Source organism: Nicotiana sylvestris, chromosome 12 (assembly GCF_000393655.2).
Source record: "Nicotiana sylvestris chromosome 12, ASM39365v2, whole genome shotgun sequence".
Classification (NCBI taxonomy): domain Eukaryota; kingdom Viridiplantae; phylum Streptophyta; class Magnoliopsida; order Solanales; family Solanaceae; genus Nicotiana; species Nicotiana sylvestris.
In genome coordinates, this window is record NC_091068.1 from 102,898,142 (window position 1) to 102,918,551 (window position 20,410).

Below are 20,410 nucleotides of genomic sequence, written 5' to 3' on the forward strand. Positions count from 1 at the left end.
CGTCAAAATAAAGTCACATATATTCTCAAGGTATATAGTCCTAAGAATCAAGAAGAAAGTACTCAGCGCAAATGCTCCAGCTCTAAGCCTCGATATAAAATACGTCAAATAGCAGAGATACTCAAGTACTTTCCATTACACTATCATTTCTAAAAAGAAAAAGAATTTTTTTTATATTTTTCTTTATACTTCTAACCCTCAAGAAAACTATCTAAGAAGTCCATCGTCGGAAAAAGTCCAAATTTTATTTTGAAAATTCTACCTAAAAAAAAAATTACTACCCGGTTCAAATAGTCATCCCTTGAAAAAGAACTGTGGCTATAAGAAAAATCAAGGGGGATTATTTCTACCTAATTATTTTTTTATTTTTTTATTCTTTTTCAACACACATAAAATAATACAACTAAAATAGCATAGAAAATTACCGAAACAGTCTCTTCGTCCCACATTTAAAATTGTGTGTTGTCCAATGCACACCCATAAGTACAAAAGGGTAAAAAAAACTCCATGTTAGGCCAAAGGCCGAAACATTATCAGCTCATTGGATACTCAAACTTCTCCTAGACTTGGTTCTTTGTGCAGGCACCCCACACTTAGTTCTAACCATCTCACTTGCTTTTGCTTTCTTTCAATGGCTTTGCTTCCCATGCTCCTAGAAAATAAAAAACGATACTACAAAAATAGCACAATAAAGAAAATATTTAATCAAAATTAAAAATAAAAGAAAGAAGTAAAGTTGGGTTGCCTCCCAATAAGCGCCTGATTTAGCGTCGCAACACGACGTGAACCACTTTTTGCCTCCACCTCGAGATTATAAATTGGACTCCCAATTTTGCTTCAAGTTTTCTACTATGCTCCAGGGGTGGTGGAACAAATCCATGCGATCCAAAGATTAAATATTCCCTTATGCACTTTTTGGCTTTCAAATGAGGAGTGTTGTTTTGCTCAGACGGCCTTATAAATTTCAGAATTTAAGGTTCATCTACCTCTTTCCTGGACTCATTTTTTGCACGTAAGGATCCATGCCCATTTCACCATTCGAATATAATATAGAGAAGTGTTTGGAATTAGGTCTAACGCGCTTAAATATATGAACTTCAAGATTTTTGATATCCTCAACACAGATCACACTAGAGTCAACTAAATTTATATCCTCAATGTCCTTGGTTGACTCTAGTATTACTTCTTCAACATCTGCATCCTCAAATTCTAGTTGGATAGCTTGTTGGTGTTCTACTCTGACCTCCTCTATTAGCACATAAATTTCTGCATCTAATTCATGCTCTTTTTGGCTACTATCCACAATATTTTCTTGTTAAGCATTAAATGTTTAAACTAATTGAGCCTCCAAGTTGCCAATAGGTACCTCTTGCCTTTGTATTTGCAATTCTTTCTTATTATTTTGTTCCAAGAGGCACATTAATATATCTTTGATCTCTTTTAAATCACCATCCCTAGGTTCTTTGTTCTTGTTGACTTCACAAGAAAAAGTAGAACCATAATAATACGGGTTTGGGGAAGGATAAAAAATACAAGCATAATCATAAAAATAACCATCTTGACCACTATCACATCACACATATTTCACACATAAGATTAATGTGGTGCACATAACTCGCCCTCGAAAATATTTTGACAATCTTGCCACATATGATTTTCTCCACAATAAGCACAAGGAAGATCAACGGTAGAATTACCAACATCAAAACTCCCATAATTCCTAGATGCCATGTTTCTCAATCAATAAGTAAAACTAAAATTAAAAAAATCAAATACTAGAAAACAAAATAAAAGTTCAAACTTGAAGTCTAGAAATATGTACAGCTACAGCTACGCTGTTAGTTCCCTGGCAACGACGCTAAAATTTGATCACGCCCAACTTTAATCCTAAAAAGGATAAGCGATCACTGCAAATATAGTTCAGTCTAAAAGTTAGGAGTCGAATCTCACGGAGAACTCGAACAATCCTAAATTATAAATATTAAAATTCTTACGTCTAACTAATTAACTAGCAAATTAAAGTAGTAAATTAATAGCTAAATATACTAAAGGTGGAGACAAGATTAAGGAGGTCTAGAGTTATGATTTTACCAATTATCAGAATCCTTCCCGCTACGTCTCCTATAAATTCTCCTAAGTATTCTCTACTAATCGTGAGCACTTCACGTGTCGTTATTCTCTCCCGAGCAACTATAACAATTTACTAGATATATTCTACCGAACTAAGCTAGCTGGCACTATCTTACTATGACCACATCAAGGCTTTGTTATTCCTAAACTCACCTTTAAATCTAACGTATTGATTCCTCATGTACATTAGAAGTAACGCTGTTTAACAACTACCTAAATATGTACCCTTAACCAAGTAGTATATAATAAATAGGCACAGTCAATTGATGGTCATTCAATCAACAACAATAAACCTGTAGTTGAACAAGTAGAGAAATCCAACGACTAAATTATATTAAAACATCACAAGAATTTATTCTACAAAAGGTCCCATCAAAGCCTAGATAAGAAATTAGCTACTCATAATAGTATGTAAAACTACAATACTAAAAATCATAACCAATAATGGATAATTGGAAGAAGAAAAGAAAAACTCATTGCCGGATCTTCTGCCTCACTCCTTGCGTGTTTTGTCACGACCCTGGTTCGCCCTCCGTGAACCATCGTCACGGCACCTAGTCTCTACGACTAGGTAAGCCTAAATATGCGAAAAATAAATTAATTTTGCGGAAGAAATAAAAAAAACAGAAATAGTGAGATAAAACAACGTTTAAAAGTGCCGCTCAGAATAGCAACTCTCAAAAACTAATACATTTTCCAAAATCCAGAATCTCATAATCACAAGCCTTTGAATGTCTACAAGTATCTAACTCCAGAATAACTAACAAAGAAAGAAAATGCAAAAGTGCTGATACTAAAAAGGGAGAGTACAAAGGGACTATTCGGTCTGCGGACGTGGCAGATATACCTTAGAGTCTCTACAAATGCCTCGTCTTAAGCGTGATAATTCTGAGTGGAGGTACCTAGATCTGCACATGAAAAACATGCACAAAAAGGGCATGAGTACACCACAGTGGTACTCAGTAAGTGCCAAGCCTAACCTCGGTCGGGTAGTGACGAGGAAGGTCAGGGCCCTACTGAGGTTAAATAAAATATACTATGTCACAATATAAGATAAAGCAGTACAGTTGAAAGATAACGATAAGATTTAATACAGGATAATAAAGATAACTACAACTGAAACAGAGGCAAACACATTCACAAGGAATACCACTCTTCACAAAGCCAATAATCAGGGATCTCTCCGTATCCCGAGGATCTCTTAGTACCCTCAATATATGTCAGGGATCTCTGGGTATCCCGAGAATCTCTCGGTATCCTCAATATATATGCGAGGGATCTTTTGGTATCCCGAGGATCTCTTGGTATCCTCAATATACATGCTAGGGATCTCTCGGTATCCCGCACCTCAGCTCAAATCATAATACATGTAAGGGATCTCTCGGAATGCCGTCCCGTAGTCCCAAAGTAAAAACACACAGCAACAACACAAAGAATACTCAATTAAGCTCAATTTCGTACCAAGTAAATAGGTAATTCTAACCTAACATGCTTCACATAATACAATTAAGGCAGTTTAAGCAATAAAGCAATTAAGTCAATTAAACATGCTTTTCTAATCTAACAGTATGCTAAAAGTTCAAGTAGTGTAAGCAGACACGGAAAAACACAATTAAAGCTACTTTAGTGAAAAATAGGTTTTTCAACAATTAGCACAAGTACGTACTCGTCACCTCACCTATAAGGCATTTTAATTACCACAATACCAAATCCTAAGGGGAATGTTCCCCCACACAAGGTTAGGCAAAGCCACTTACCTCGAACCAGCTCAAATCAATCTGAAATCATGCTCTTGCCACGAGTACTCGACTCCAAATGGTCCAAATCTATTCAATTCAATTTCATAATGTAAATAACACTTCAAGTAACTGATTCTACAAAGAAATTCTAAGCTAATACGCGAAATTAGGTAAAATGACCAAAATGTCCCTCGGGCCCACGTCTCAGAATCGTGTAAAATTTATATTTCCAGAATCCTCACACTCTCACGAGTTCAGTCATACCAAAAGTACCAAAATCGGACCTCAATTAGTCCCTCAAAGGTCTCTAATTAATCAAGCTCTAACCCCCAAATTACCACTGATTTTCCTTAATTTTTCATACTTATAATGATAAAAATAACCTCAACAACGAGTTTAGGGACCAAAGACCTTACCCCAATGAATTCCTCTGAAAGTTTCCCTTGAAAATGCTCCCCAAGGCTTCTTCCCGTTTGAAAAGAGGTAAAAATAACTCAAATTCACGAAGGCAACTATTTATATGTTTTGCCCAGCTAATCAGCTTCTACGGTCATGGGACCACACCTGCGGTCCCGCTTCTGCGGAGCCAAGTTCGCATCTACGACTTCTCATTTAAAGGGGAACATCACCATCTGCGACTACCTTACCGCAAATGTGGTGCCTTGACCGCATCTGCGGTCAACTCCCTTTTTGCCTTAAACTGCTTCAGCGGTTGCTCGACCGCTTCTGCGGCCTCGCACCTGCGGTCCCCAAGCCGCAGATGCGGTTATGACAGCAGACTTAAACCTTCAGCTGTAACTTTCAACTCCAAACCCTTCCGTCAAACATCTGAAATCATCTCGAGGCCACCGGGACCTCAACCAAAAGCACGAACAAGTCATATACCACTATCCAAACTTATACCAAATCCTTAGAACACCTAAAACAACATCGAAATGACGAATCAACCACGGATTCAAGCCTAAGAACTCCAAAACTCTAAATTTACGCTTTCGATCAAAACGTCTATCAAACCTCGTCCGAATGACCTGAAATTTTGCACACACATCACATTCAACACTACGGAGCTACTCCAACTTCTGGAATTCCATTCCGACCCTCGAATCAAAATCTCACTATCGAACCGGAAACTTCAAAATTCGACTTTCGGCATTTCAAGCCTAAATTAGCTATGGACGTCCAAAACACAATTCGAACACGCCCCTAAGACCGAAATTACCCAACGGAGGTAACGGAACCATCAGAATTCCATTCCGAGGCCGTCTTCACATGGTTCCAACTACGGTCAAATCTCCAAAACATAAGCTCTCATTTAGGAAATAAGTGTCCCAAAACTCTCCGAAACTCAAAATCGAACATCCCGGCAAATCAAAATAACAGAAGCAAATACGGGGAAAGCAATTAATAGGGGATCGGGGCATTAATTCTTAAGACGACCGGTCGGTTCGTCACATCCTCCTACACTTAAACATTCATTCATCCTCGAACGAGCATAGAGACATACCTAAAGTAGTGAAAAGATGAGGGCAACAGCTGCACATATCTTGCTCGGTCTCCCAGGTCGCCTCCTCGACCGGCTGACACCGCCACTGAACCTTCACTGACGCAATGTTGTTTGACCTCAGCTTTCTAACTTGCCTGTCCAATATTGCCACTGACTCCTCAACATAGGATAGATCCTTGTCCAATTAGACTGAACTAAAATCCAACATGTGCGACGGAACACCGTGATACCTCCAGAGCATCGAAACATGAAATACCAGATGAACTCCTGCCAAGCTGGGAGGTAGGGCAAGCTCATAAGCAACCTCCCCAACACGCCGCAATATCTCAAAAGGACCAATAAACCTCGGACTCAACTTTCCTTTCTTCCCGAATCTCATAACGCCCTTCATAGGCGATACTCGAAGCAGAACTCGCTCTCCAACCATATAGGAAATATCACGAACCTTCCGGTCCGCATAACTCTTCTGTCTGGACTGGGTGTACGGAGTCTATCCTGAATGACCTTAACCTTCTCCAAAGCATCCTGAACCAAGTCTGTGCCCAATAATCTGGCCTTACCCATCTTAAACCAACCCACCGGGGATCTACATTGCCTACCATATAAAGCCTCATACAGTGCCACCTGAATGTTGGACTGATAGTTGTTGTTGTAGACAAACTCCCCCAATGGAAAGAACTGATCCCAAGACCCTCCAAACTCAATCACACACGCACAAAGCATATCCTCAAGAATCCGAATAGTACGCTCGGACTGTCCGTTCATTTGAGGGTGAAATGTTGTACTCAACTCCACCCGAGTACCCAACTCATGCTGAACGGCCCTCCAGAACCGTGATGTAAACTGAGTACCTCTATCTGAAATGATGGAAACTGGAATACCATGAAGACAAACAATCTCCCGGATATAAATCTCCGCTAGACGCTCTGAAGAATAGGTAGTACACACAAGAATGAAGTGCGCGAACTTGGTCAGCCGATCCACAATCACCCAAATAGCATCGAACATTCTCAAAGTCTGTGGGAGCCCAACTAAAAAAGTCCATGGTGATCCGCTCCCACTTTCACTCCGGAATCTCTATCTGCTGAAGCAACCCACCCGGTCTCTGGTGCTCATACTTCACCTGCTGACAGTTGAGGCACCGAGCTACAAATCTAACTATATCTTTCTGCATCCGCCTCCACCAATAGTGCTACCTCAAATCCTGATACATCTTCGCGGTACCCGGATGAATGGAATGCCGCGAACTATGGGCCTCCTCTAGAATCAATTCTCGAAGCCCATCAACGTTGGGTACACAAATCCGACCCTGCATCCTCAATACCCCATCATCACCAATATTCACATCTCTGGCATCACCGTGTTGAACCTTGTCCTTGAGGACAAGCAAATGAGGTGTTACAACCCATATTCACATGTGTTAGTTCATGCCATATATTAGTTAACATAAATCCAAGAAGGAATTATCTTTGAGATGATAAGAAGTCAATTCTATTGGTCTTAAGTGATACAAGAGTGTATAAGGGTGATTAACAAGTATTAGAAGTTAAATGAATCAAGGATGTTGTAACTCGTATTTTCAGGTAAATCTAGTTGTGCTTAATACACTCAAGAGGTCATGTATTAAGGTATTTTAATCATATAATATCCATATCATAAGTCTTGAAGTCAAACGAGTTATGAAACAAAAGTTGTCGCAACTTAGGTTCATAATTTTACTTAAACATTAGGTCAAATGTTTCTACTCTTTTCTCCTAATTTACAAGGAATTACGGGGTGATCTACCAACAAAATTAAAGATCTATGAGTCTAGTTTCCAACGCACTAAACCGTTCATTGATACGATCTTGGAGTAGAGAGATATTCGCATTTTTGTGAGACTGCGCCAAGCACCTCTCTATGGGGCCCACTAAGGCGGTTTAAGATATTTGGACCTATATAGGATGCCTCCAACCCGTTTTAAGTCATTTCTTCTCACTATTTTCAGACCTTAGAACCCTAGGAACATCCTCTCAAGGTTCTCTCAAGATTCAAGACCCAAAAAAGGGCAAACAACACAAATCAAGTGTCGGGAATTCCGTGGCGCTAGTAAGTCTCTTGTTCTTCTTGTTGTTGCTCATTTTTGTGTCGCTCCAGCTCGTGTGGGAGGTTGTTTTTAAGGGTTTATGTTTTGTAAATACTCCCTCATGTTATTAATATCAATCCTAGGTGATTTCAAGCCTTCTAAAGTGATCCTAGTGCCGAAAAACACTAATTGATCGCTAGTTTCGCTTTTTTGTTGTTGTGGCAGCATTTGAGGGATATTTCATGGAAATTTAAGGTCAAATTGGAGTTGTTCTTTCTGTATAAAGGTAAGGAACCTCTTACTCTATATGTATTTAAGATTATCCAAGTTGCGTCTAAGCCATTGAAGCTAGAACTTGTGAAATATATATCGAAAGGCTTGGTAGTAATGTTATTATTTTGTGGACTGTTTTGCGTTGCTGTTGGGCTGCATATTTTACTACTATCTTGTGGAGTTTTGGAGGAGGAAGGGTGTGGAGAAACACCATATATATGTAGGGTTATGGGCTGATAGTTATTCGTAACATTTCCAGGTTGTTTGACACGACTACGGTGGTCGTCGTATGTATGGAGTGATTAGGCTGTGTGTGGACTATTTTGGGAGGCTCAATATGTTTATTATTGATGTTGTTTGGGCTGTTTGGTGACTGTTTTGAATGGTGTGAGGTCATATATATAGGGGAGGTGTTGTCCGTTTCATCGTAAAATAGGTTGTGGTCGATACATAATAGTTATGACGCTTAAATGATAACGATAGTATCGTTTCTCTTATTGTAGACTAAGGAGTTTTGACAATTGCATAGCTTGATATTGGGGCAGTATATACAAGGTATGTGAGGCTATCCCTTTCCTTCTTTTGCACGACTCCGATTGTACATAATGTAATGAACGAGCTTCCAAGATACTCTACTCTTAGAAGCTAGCAGTACTTACATTGTTTTCCCTCTTATGGAACGATTGATGTTAATGTTGCTTCTCTTATTCTTATGTTATCAATGTTGTTGGTACTTCCTGATTCTTATAAGGTTCATAGTGAAGAGTTAGTCCTAATAACGTGTACAGAGGATACCGACCTTACGTCACTCCGAAAGGTTTAGAATGTGATTCCATGAGTCGAGCATGCATTATATATATGTATCTATTTTACTCTACCGAGCCACGCTATAGTTGGCCGGGTACGACACCTATTGTGCAACCACTGATCAGTTGGGTTTTACCGAGCTCCACGTGGCCGGGTACGATTCTACCGAGCCTATTATGGCCGGGTACGATATGATGATGATGATGCCCACAGAGGCGAATGCTTTAAAGGTTTATGTATTTATACATATGTATCATGCATTTCATGTAAGTAGCCCTCAGAGGTACTAAGATGTTACAGGTTGTATATTCTCTATCCTTGCTTACATTACTGATCGTATTTATGGTTCCCTGCCTTACATACTCAGTACTTTATTCGTACTGATGTCCTTTTATTTGTGGACGCTGCATGTCGTGCTGCAGGTCCTGATAGACAGGCAGGTGCAGCTCCCCCACCATAGTAGGTTGTCCAGTTCAGCGGTGATTGGTGAGATCTCTTCTCCGGGCTTACCTTGGTCTTGGTATGCATTTTTGTTATAGACATTATAGGTATGTCGGGGCCCTGTTCCGGCTATGTTGCAGCACTTATGTTCCTTTAGAGGCTCATAGACAGGTGTCGACTCATGTATAGTTTGGTATGCCTTGTCGGCTAGTTTTTGTTGTATAGTCTTTCATGGTAGCGTGGTAGCTCATACCTTATATATAGTTTCTTGATTGTCTGGTCATCCCATATTATATATGTTCATGCCATCAGTTTTTATTGTTGGTTGTCCATGATCCAGGTCTACCATTTATATTGATCTCGTCAGCCCTAAAAGATAATAATGAAGGTTAGATGAAATGTACGTTGGTGCTCGGCAAGTATGGTCGGGTTCTAGTCATGGCCCTCCTGTTTGGGTCGTGACATGAGGGTCATCATACCGACGCTCCCTAATACGATCAAATAAGGAAGATCAAGAAACCACGCAAGCTAGAACCTGACTGGGCTCCAAATGATCCAATCTCACAAACTGGTTGGCTAAGTCCTGAACATCTATTGCCATAGGTCTCTCCGATGCTGGTAAATAAGCAAAACTCCCCAAACTCTCTGCTCGGTCACTCAAGGCATCGACAACCATATTGGCCTTGCCCGAATGATACAAAATAGTGATATCATAGTCCTTCAACAACTCTAACCATCTCCTTTGGCGCAAATTTAGATCCTTTTTGCTTGAACAGGTGCTGCAAGCTTCGATGATCAATATAAATCTCACAAGGAACCCCGTACAAATAATGACGCCAAATCTTTAGGGCATGAACAATGGCAGCTAACTCAAGGTCGTGGACAGGATAATTCTTCTCGTGAACCTTTAACTGTCTGGACGCGTAGGCAATCACCCTACCGTCCTGCATCAAAACCGCTCCAAGGCCAATTCTCGAGGCATCACAATAGACAGTGTAAGACCCCGAACCTATAGGCAATATCAAAATTGGGGCAGTCAAAGCTGTCTTGAGCTTATGAAAGCTCGCCTCACACTCTTCCGTTAACTGGAACGGAGCACCCTTCTAGGTCAGTCTGATCATAGAGGTTGCAATCGATGAAAACCCCTCCACAAAACGACGGTTGTAACCTGCTAAGCCAAGAAATCTGCGGATCTATATAGTTGAGGATGGTCTAGGCCAACTCTAAACTGCCTCTACTTTCTTCGGATCCACCTGAATACCCTCACTCGATACCACGTGGCTTAAGAATGCCACGGAATCCAACCAAAACTCACATTTTGAGAACTTTGCATATAACTTCTTTTCCCTCAGAGTCTGGAGCACTATCCTCAGGTGCTGCTCATGATCTTCCCGACTCCGGGAATACACTAGAATATCATCAATAAAGACAATGACGAACGAGTCAAGCTATGGTCGGAACACACTGTGCATCAAATGTATAAAGGCTGCTGGGGCATTGGTCAGCCCAAATGACATAACAAGGAACTCGTAATGACCATACTGAGTCCTGAAAGCAGTCTTCAGGATATCTGGCTCCTAAATCTTCAATTGATGGTAACCTGAGCGCAAGTTAATCTTAGAAAACACATGTGCGCCCTGAAGCTGGTCAAACAAATCTTCAATATGAGGCAAAGGATAACGGTTCTTCACTGTAACTTTGTTCAACTAGCGATAATCAATCCACATACGCATAGAACCATCCTTTTTCTTCACAAACAAGATAGGAGCACCCCAAGGTGATACACTAGGCCGGATAAAACCCTTATTAAGCAATTCCTGTAACTGATCCTTCAACTTCTTCAACTCATGAGTAGCCATACAATACGGAGGAATAGAAATGGGATGAGTGCCCGGCAACAGATCAATGCCAAAATCAATATCTCTATCAGGCGGCATGCCCGGAAGATCAACTGGAAATATATTGGGAAAATCTCATACTATTGGGACTGAATCAACTGATGGGGTATCAATACTGACATCTCTCACATAAGCTAAATACGCGTCACACCCCTTCTCAACCATTCGCTGAGCCTTAAGGAAAGAAATAACTCTACTGGGAGTGTGATCTAAAGCACCCCTCCATTCAACACGCGGTACACCTGGCATAGCCAACATCACAGTTTTGGCGTGACAATCAAGAATAACATAATGGGGCAACAACCCGTCCATGCCCAAGATAATATCAAAATCTACCATGCTGAGCAACAATAAATCGGCTCTGGTCTCAAAACCACTAAGAGCAACCAAACATGATCGATAAATGTGGTCTACAACAAAAGAATCTCTCACAGGAGTAGAAACATAAATAGGGGAACTCAAAGAATCCTGAGGTACACCCAAATGCGGAGCAAAATAAGAAGATACATAAGAGTAAGTGGAGCCTAGATCAAATTGAACCGATGCATCTCTGTGACAAACTAGTATAATACCTGTGATGACAGAATCGGAGGCAACAGCCTCGGTACGGGCAGGAGAGGCATAGTATCGGGCGTGGCCTCCCCCTCTAGGGTGACCTCTACCTCCCCTACCTCCACCTCTAGCTGGCTGAGCAGGTGGGGTAGCAACTGGAGCTGTAACCATAGCCTGAGAACTCTGTGGGGTGTGTTGTGGCTGAGAAGTCTGTAGAGTTTCACTCCTCCCAAGTCTAGGGAAATCCCTTACCATATGGCGTGTGTCACCACACTCAAAACAAGCTCTGGGAGGATGTGGTGGCCGTGAATGGCTCGAGACAGGTCTGCTGGACTGACCTCTGAAAGCTCCCCGTGCAGGAGGCGCGCTAGATACCGGAGGTGCATAATAAGGCTCCTGAGGCCTAAGAGGAGCTGAAATACAACTGGCTACTGGAAGAGCTAAATGAATAGGGTGACTCATATAACCCCTATCATGATGACCTGCAGCTGGGGCACGGGCACTAGAATAATGGCCCGACTCTCGAGACCTCTTGGCCTCTCTCTCCTCTCTCTCCCTAGCATGCATACCCTTAATCCTCCTAGCAATGCTCTCCACCTGCTGATAAGAAATATCCATCTCCAACGCACGAGCCATGCTAGACCTGATGTTGGGAATAAGGCCCTCAATAAACCGGCAAACCCTCTCGCGAACAGTAGAAACCAAGGCTGGTGCTTGTCTAGCCAAACTAGTGTAACAGACAACATACTCTGAGACAGTCATAGAACCATGGCGCAAATGCTCAAACTCTGCGTGCCATGCGTCCCTGAGGCTCTGAGGGACATACTCTCTCAGGAATAGATCTGAAAACTGAGTCCAAGTCAGTGAAGCAGCCTCATCCGGACTGTCTAACTCATAGGTGCGCCACCACTCATAGGCGGCTCCTCGAAGCTGGAAAGTAGTAAAGGAAACCTCGCTTGACCATGATATACTCATGGTACAGAGAATGCTGTAACACTCATCTAGAAATACCAGAGCATCATCCGATGCTAGACCACTGAATACAAGAGGTTTGTACTTCTTGAACCTCTCAAGCCTCAGCTGCTCATCCTCGAAAATTGCTGCCCTGTCCTCGAGCTGATCTCGGGCTGCAGGCGGTACAGGAATAATCTCAGGAACCTGCTCGACATGCACTCGATGCTCAGGAGTGCGGGGGGTAGGAGTCTGTGCTCCTCCCCCGGGACGTCGTCCCAAAGTCCTAAAGTAAAAACACACAGCAACAACACAAAGAATACTCAATTAAGCTCAATTTCGTACCAAGTAAAATAGGTAATTCTAACCTAACATACTTCACATAATACAATTAAGGCATTTTAAGCAATAAATCAATTAAGTCAATTAAACATGCTTTTCTAATCTAACAGTAGGCTAAAAGATCAAGTAGTGTAAGCAAGAAAGGAAAAACACAATTAAAGCTACTTTAGTGAAAAGCAGGTTTTTCAACAATTAGCACAAGTACGCACTCGTCACCTCACGTACAAGGCATTTTAGTTACAACAATACCAAATCCTAAGGGGAATGTTCCCCCACACAAGGTTAGGCAAGTCACTTACCTCGAACCAGCTCAAATCAATCTGAAATCACGCTCTTGCCACGAGTACTCGACTCCAAATGGCTCAAATCTATTCAATTTAATTTCATAATGTAAATAACACTTCAAGTAACTGATTCTACAAAGAAAGTCTAAGCTAATACGCGAAATTAGGTGAAATGACCAAAACGCCCCTCGGGCCCATGTCTCAGAATCTGGTAAAATTTATATTTTTAGAATTCTCACACTCTCACGAGTTCAGTCATACTAAAAGTACCAAAATTGGACCTCAATTGGTCTTTCAAATCATCACTCAAAGGTCTCTAATTAATAAAGTGCTAACCCCTAAATTACCACTGATTTTCCTTAATGTTTCATGCTTATAATGATAAAAATCACCTCAACAACGAGTTTAGGGACCAAAGACCTTACCCCAATGAATTCCTCTAAAAATCTCCCTTGAAAATGCTCCCTAAGGTTTCTTCATATTTGAAAAGAGGTGAAAATAACTCAAATTCACAAAGGCAACTATTTATATGTTCTGCCCAGCTAATCCGCTTCTACGGTCATGTGACTGCACCTGCGGTCCTGCTTCTGCGGAGCCAAGGTCGCATCTACGACTTCTCATTTAAAGGGTAACATCCGCACCTACGACTACCTTACCGCAAATGCGGTGCCGCTTCTGCGGTGCCCTAACCGCATCTACGGTCAACTCCCTTTTTGCCTTAAACTACTTCTGCGGTTTCTCGACCGCTTCTGCTGCCTCGCACCTGCGGTCCCCAAGCTGCATGTGCGGTTATGACAGCAGACTTAAACCATCAGCTGCAACTTTCAACTCCAAACCTTTCCGTCAAACATCCGAAATCATCCCGAGGCCCCCGGGACCTCAACCCTACTATCCAAACTTATACCAAATCCTTAAAACAACTAAAACAATATCGAAATGACGAATCAACCACGGATTCAAGCCTAAGAACTCAAAAACTCTAAATTTACGTTTTCGATCAATTATCTAACAAACCTCGTCCGAATGACCTGAAATTTTGCACACACGTCACATTCAACACTACGGAGATACTTCAACTTCCGTAATTTCATTCCGACCCTCGGATCAAAATTTTACTATCGAACCGGAAACTTCAAAAATTCGGCTTTCGGTGTTTCAAGCCTAAATTAGCTACAGACCTCCAAAACACAATCCGAATACGCCCCTAAGCCCGAAATCATCCAACGGAGCTAACGGAACCATCAGAATTCTATTTCGAGGCCGTCTTCATACGGTTCCAACTACGGTCAAATCTCCAAAACTTAAGCTCTCATTTAGGGACTAGGTGTCCTAAAATTCTCTGAAACTCAAAACCGAACATCCCGGCAAATCAAAATAGCAAAAGCAAATACAGGAAAAGTAGTTAATAGGGGATCGGAATGTTAATTCTTATGACGACCGGCCGGGTCGTCACAGTGTTCTTCCTCTTCAAAGTCTTCTCTAACCCTAAAGTAGTGTCTCCTCCCCTAAAGTTATGTTTTAGGACGTATTTATATCATTAGGGTTTGTATGGGGTAGAACTAATCATTCCAAACTCGGATAGAAAGCTGGAATCCGTGTCTACACTCATGCATCGCGCTGTTATAAACGCGGATTCAGCCTCTGAATTTTTTCCATTTCGCGAAGCGATCTTTGCCTTCGCTTCACTTTGCTGTTTTGTCCAATTAATTTTCTTCTTTTTCGCATCTGTTTTCGTGCCATGCGCAAGAATGGATGAGCTCCCAGTTCTTTCATGTTTTTCATTTTGCAAAAAATTGTCATCTTTTGACCATTTATCATCCAATCTCGTTCCTACACATAAGAAACACATAATGAGCATATTTCACTCAAAAATCATAAAACTTCCCGCAACTCACATAAGAAATAATATGCAAACATATTCAAAAACATGAACTTTTCATCATTCATCAAATTACAAAACTCATAAGTATATCTATTGATTTGACATGGACACTTATAAGAACCCGTTTGGATATAAAACCAAAAATTAAGGCCAAACACCTACTTAATGTAATAATTTTTCCACTTTTACAAATCAAGAGGAAAAAACAAATAAGGGAGGTGAAATTTTAAGTTGCAGCAATGTACTTGATTTGGGTAAATTAGCATTAGTTTGGCCATTTGAGTTGATTATATGTATATTTTTTGGAGTAACAAATTATTTTTTACACCGGGTAATTCTATAAAAGAAATCAATAGTGCTTTTTTGCTTTTTATGAACTTTAGATCTTATGGTTTTCTTCCATTTTATTGAGCAATAGTTCGGTGATAAATTTTTTATTTAAAAGTAAAATTAATTATAAGATTCAATAAGAGATGATGTTCCGAAAAGAATGATAAGATTCCAAATACCATGTTAGAGACTATTACTGTTAGAGATGATTTCAAATACGTTGATTTAATCTTTCTTCATGGTGGAATTGGATTAAAAAGCTACAACTGGTATATTCAAGCAAGGATGTGCACACTAAGAAAGGTTATGACACTAACTTGCTTTCTTTTGCAAGCTTAGTGGATGAATATAATTTCAAGTTGGGGTATATAGGGGTGCAACAACTAATAGTTATGGGTCCCTCAGTTAGATACTATGAGATAGAAGGGGATGCTGGGATTAGGACTTTGTTGGATTTTGTTAGTGACTAGTTTACTGTTATTGACCTCTTTGTTGTAGAAGATTGTAAACTTACAATTGATGTACCTAACATAGTTAACCACACTGATTCATACACATCAGAAATTGAAGTTGCCACTGACTACAGTGGTATTGAAAGTGAAGAAAATGACTCTGATGATCCAGATTTTTCAAAATATGATTCTGATGGATTGGAGCAACTTCAAGCACAAAAGAAAAGGTGCATCAATGATAAGTTGACTGACTATAAGGAGTTAGATAAGTCAATGACATTCAAAGATATACTTGAAGCTAGGAAAGTAATCAATATGTACTGTCTTGCAAATGGATATAGGCTACAACAACTTAAAAGTGATCAATCAAGGCTCATGTACATATGTGAAGAGCATGGCTGCCCCTTTGTTTGTCATATTTCTAAGGATTCTGCAGGAAGTGGGGTTAAATTCAAGACCTTAAAATAAGAGCACAAATGTGAACATGTATTTGAAAACAGTAGAGTTGATACAAATACAATTGCTGCATACTTCAAAAGAGGGTTGCAAGATGATCCAAAAGTTAAGGTTAAAGAGATGAGGGCAAGCTTGAAAGTTGCTTTTAACATCAATGTTAGTGAATCTAAATGTAAGAGGGCAAAGAGAATGATCTTGGAGAAATTTGAAGGAAGTTTTTCAGATGAATATAATAAGTTTGTTGCTTATGCTAATGAACTAAAGTTTACTGGTAGTGATGTGATAATTAACTTATCAAAGAATGCCCTTACCAAAGGGAAAAGAAGGTTTTTAAGGATGTTTATATGTTTTCAAGCAATGAAGTCTGGATTTAAGAGTGGACTGAGACCTTTTATTGGGCTAGATGGAATATTTTTAATAGGGAAAGCTAAAGGTCACCTCTTAAACATTACATATACATACTCATTAAACAAACATCATACATACATTACACATACATACTCATTAAACAAACATCATAACAATACACATCAAAGATGATTCTACAGAAGGTCACTTTAGCATCGACGCTGCAGCAAATCCAAAAAACAATGCCATGAAATCATAAGCAACATCCTCATGTTTAACACTTTCTCCTTCAATTTTCTGACTTTGGAAGCTTCAGCTTGGTGTAGAGCCTTCATGGCAATTAATTCTTCTTTCAATTTGTTCCTTTCAATTTTAACCGCTTCCAAAGATGATGTTGTAACCATATAGATGCGCAATTTTGGACCACAAGAAATAATCTGTGGAAGACAAAGCAAAGAAGAACAGAAAAGCTTTAAATAGACCAAAAATCAAAACAAACTGAGAAAAAACTAACTTTTGTGATAAAATTAGAATTACGCATAGGGCTTCAGACATTTATAGAATCTCCTTTTGGGGTTAAATGCAGTCGTTAATGTCAAGTGGTTAGCAATAATGCCACATCAACACCTGATCTGGGATGAACAGCTACCTCACGACATTAACGGGAGAGAAATTTTGAAAGATATGACCCTTAATTTTTGGACAATGGAGCCTAAATAAGCGTAGGGAATTATGGGTAGAATCGAATTGGTATTATTAGGGTCAAGTTTGTGGAGAGGGGTTTTAATTTGGTGGGGTCATCTGATGTGGCAGCTGAGATGGACAAAAAGTTGAAGGGGTCACCTACCACAGTAGATGGTCATTAGGGTTAGGGGTAATTTAAAAACGATTGTTAACGATAGGGATTGGAATGGACGAAAAGTATAACGGGGTCAGACGTAAACAATAATCAATAATAGATGGGCAATCTTGGACCTTCTCCCAAGAAAGAATTTTCAACTTAAATCAAATTCTGACTCTTTAAATCAAAAAATTCATTGCCAAATACTAATTTCAAAAAACAAATCAAAGAAAATGCACATTTTTTATGGCCAAATGGGCCTAAAAGTACTAACAATTTCTTAGGGAAGTTGCGTTCAAGAAAAGAACTATTTAAATTTTGAACTACTCCATAGAAATGCTATCACATAAAATTGACCCTTTCAAATCTTTATCACTTTTGGTTTAATATTCATACTTAAAGGAAGGACGTCTTTTTTCTCTCGGCGCAAGTTAGGTGCTAACTAACTTGCGTCTTCGCCGGAAATGGGAGGAAGAGGACGACCAAAGAGGAACACCAGCAAAACACCAATGGTAGAAAGAAAGTTAACTAATATCATCACGAGAGATCAAGGAAAACAATCATCAAAAGCTAAAGAGAAAATGCAAGAGGAAGAAGATTTAGATCTAGACAGTGACAACGACCTATATTGGCCAGATCTAAGCAAGATTCGAACTAAATTGACAACACCGGTGAAGTCAGTCACCATTGCGACGCCGATGATGAATGCTGGAGTCAAAGGAGTACCTGCGCCGGCCTCAATAGGTGGTGCGAACACGAGCAATTTGAAAAGCAATGAAACAGTAAATACAGACTTACCAAAGGACTAGAGCAGTACTATAATTGACAGTGCGAAGAACATGCAAGAGGTGAAAACAACACAGTGTGGAATTGGGTGAAGATCTTGGGCTGGATTGCTTAGTGTGAACAAACTTGCAGCTAAAGGTATGAATCTATCATATATTCCCAGATGATACAAGATAGGCAAATAGTTGTTCAATTGCTGGATGAAGACATTGCAGAGGAGAATCAGAAATGGAATCAAGCTATAATATTGTACGTGGTGGGAAATACTCCAACTATTAGGGCAATTGAACGATTTATAGCAAGCCAGTGGAGCAAAGTTAGGAAGCCTGAGGTATTATTCCATAACGATGGATACTTCATAATTTTGATGAATAGTTGTGAAGAAAGGGATGAAGTGATTCTGAATGGGCCGTATACCATGAATAACAGACCAATTATTCTTCGACCATAGAAGGAAGGGTTTTATTTTAGTGAGAAAATACTCAAAACTATCCCTCTATGGGTTAAATTTCCTAAGCCACCACTTAGCTATCAGAGTAATCAGGCCTTAAGCAAAATTGGAAGTGGGTTAGGGAAGCCTTTATATGCGGATGCATGTACTCCAATGACTGACAGAGTATCATATGTAAAGGTGTTAATTGAAATGGACATTACTAGGCCACTACCATGATCAATCAAGTTATTTGACCCTAAGGGAAAGGTAATTGAGCAGATAATACAGTATGACTGGAAGCCTCAATACTGCCAAACGTGTTGCCAAATTGGTCACTCATGTAGCAACCAACAAAAGCAGAATAAAGAGGGAGGACAACAGAGAGGCAATGACCAAAAAATAAAGCAAGAATGGAGAATAGTAAGGGTACTTGATCCTAAGGTGAATAAAATTGATGCTCATGGTAGGTTCATGGACCAAATGGAACCAGAAGGTGAAGCAATGCCTATTCAGCAGGGAAAAGAAGATCAATGGGAGGTTGCTAAAGGGAATTCTACATCAAAAAAGCATATAGGAACCACAAGAGAGGATGAAGTAGACATTGGTAATGCTTTTAAACCTTTAGTTGACACTACTCAGAAAATTGTGTAGCTATATGAAGGTCAGGGAACAAGAGGGAAGAAGAGTAGAAATGAAGGAGGAGGTGGATCCAAAATAAATACTATATCATGATGAATATCATAACATGAAATGTTAGGGGTATGAATAAAGTGTACAAGCAAAAAGAACTAAAAAAATTCTATAGGGAGAATAATGTGGTAGTAATAGCTATCCTAGAAAACAGAGTTAAGGCAAATAATACTGATCCAATAATGAAAAAGGTGTTCAGTAATTGGAAATAGGCTGCTAACTATAAGGAGGCACCAAGAGGTAGAATTTGGGTAGTTTGGGACCAAACAAAGGTGGAGTTTGAGGTGAAACAAGCTCATGAACAATACATAGCAGGGCAGGTGAGTTTGAGGCATTGCAACTTTGTTGTAGTGTATGGAAAACATAGCATACAATATAGGAAGATACTATGGGAGGATTTGAAAGGAACTATGAATGGAGTCACTGGCCCAAGCTGTCACGCCCCGAACTTGGGGGAGCGAGACCGGTACCCAGTGCCTTACCTATCCTTGCGTACCAACTTGCAACTAAGGGATTCTGAACATATGATGTCATACTTTTGGCCATGGACCACATTGAAGGACGACAACGAATGCTGACTAAATATGAATATAAAGCTTGGCCAACAAGGCCGTCATATTTATTACAACTAACAAACCAACCAAATATACATACAAGGCCTGAAAGCCCAACATACTGCACTAACTGACAAGATATGTCTACAAGCCTCTACCAATGGATATATTGTGATCGGAATGGCTATCCGACCTACTCATGACATATATACGTATATATACAAGATATACATAATGCTCTAGACCCGAAAACTCCGAAAGGCATGGAGCTTACCGATCAAGCTGAGCTCGGTCAACACTTATTGAAGAGGCCTACTCGGCTGTCTGTCTGACCTGCAAGCATGAAATGCAGTGCCCCCACAAAAGGGGCGTCAGTACGAAATAATGTACTGAGTATGTAAGGCAATATACTGAAAGCAGAAACTGAACTGATAATATAATAACTGCAAGTAGCTGGAAGTCAAAGATAATCTGAAGATATGCTTACCTACTGATACTGACTCAATTCTCTCAATATAGTAAGTAAAATAGTTGTCCGGCCCTATAAGGTTCGGTATATATATATATATATATATATATACTTTGTCGTAGTAAGCTCGCTCATAAGCGCTCGGCCATACTAGGCTCTGTATCTCGACCAACTGGGCTCGCT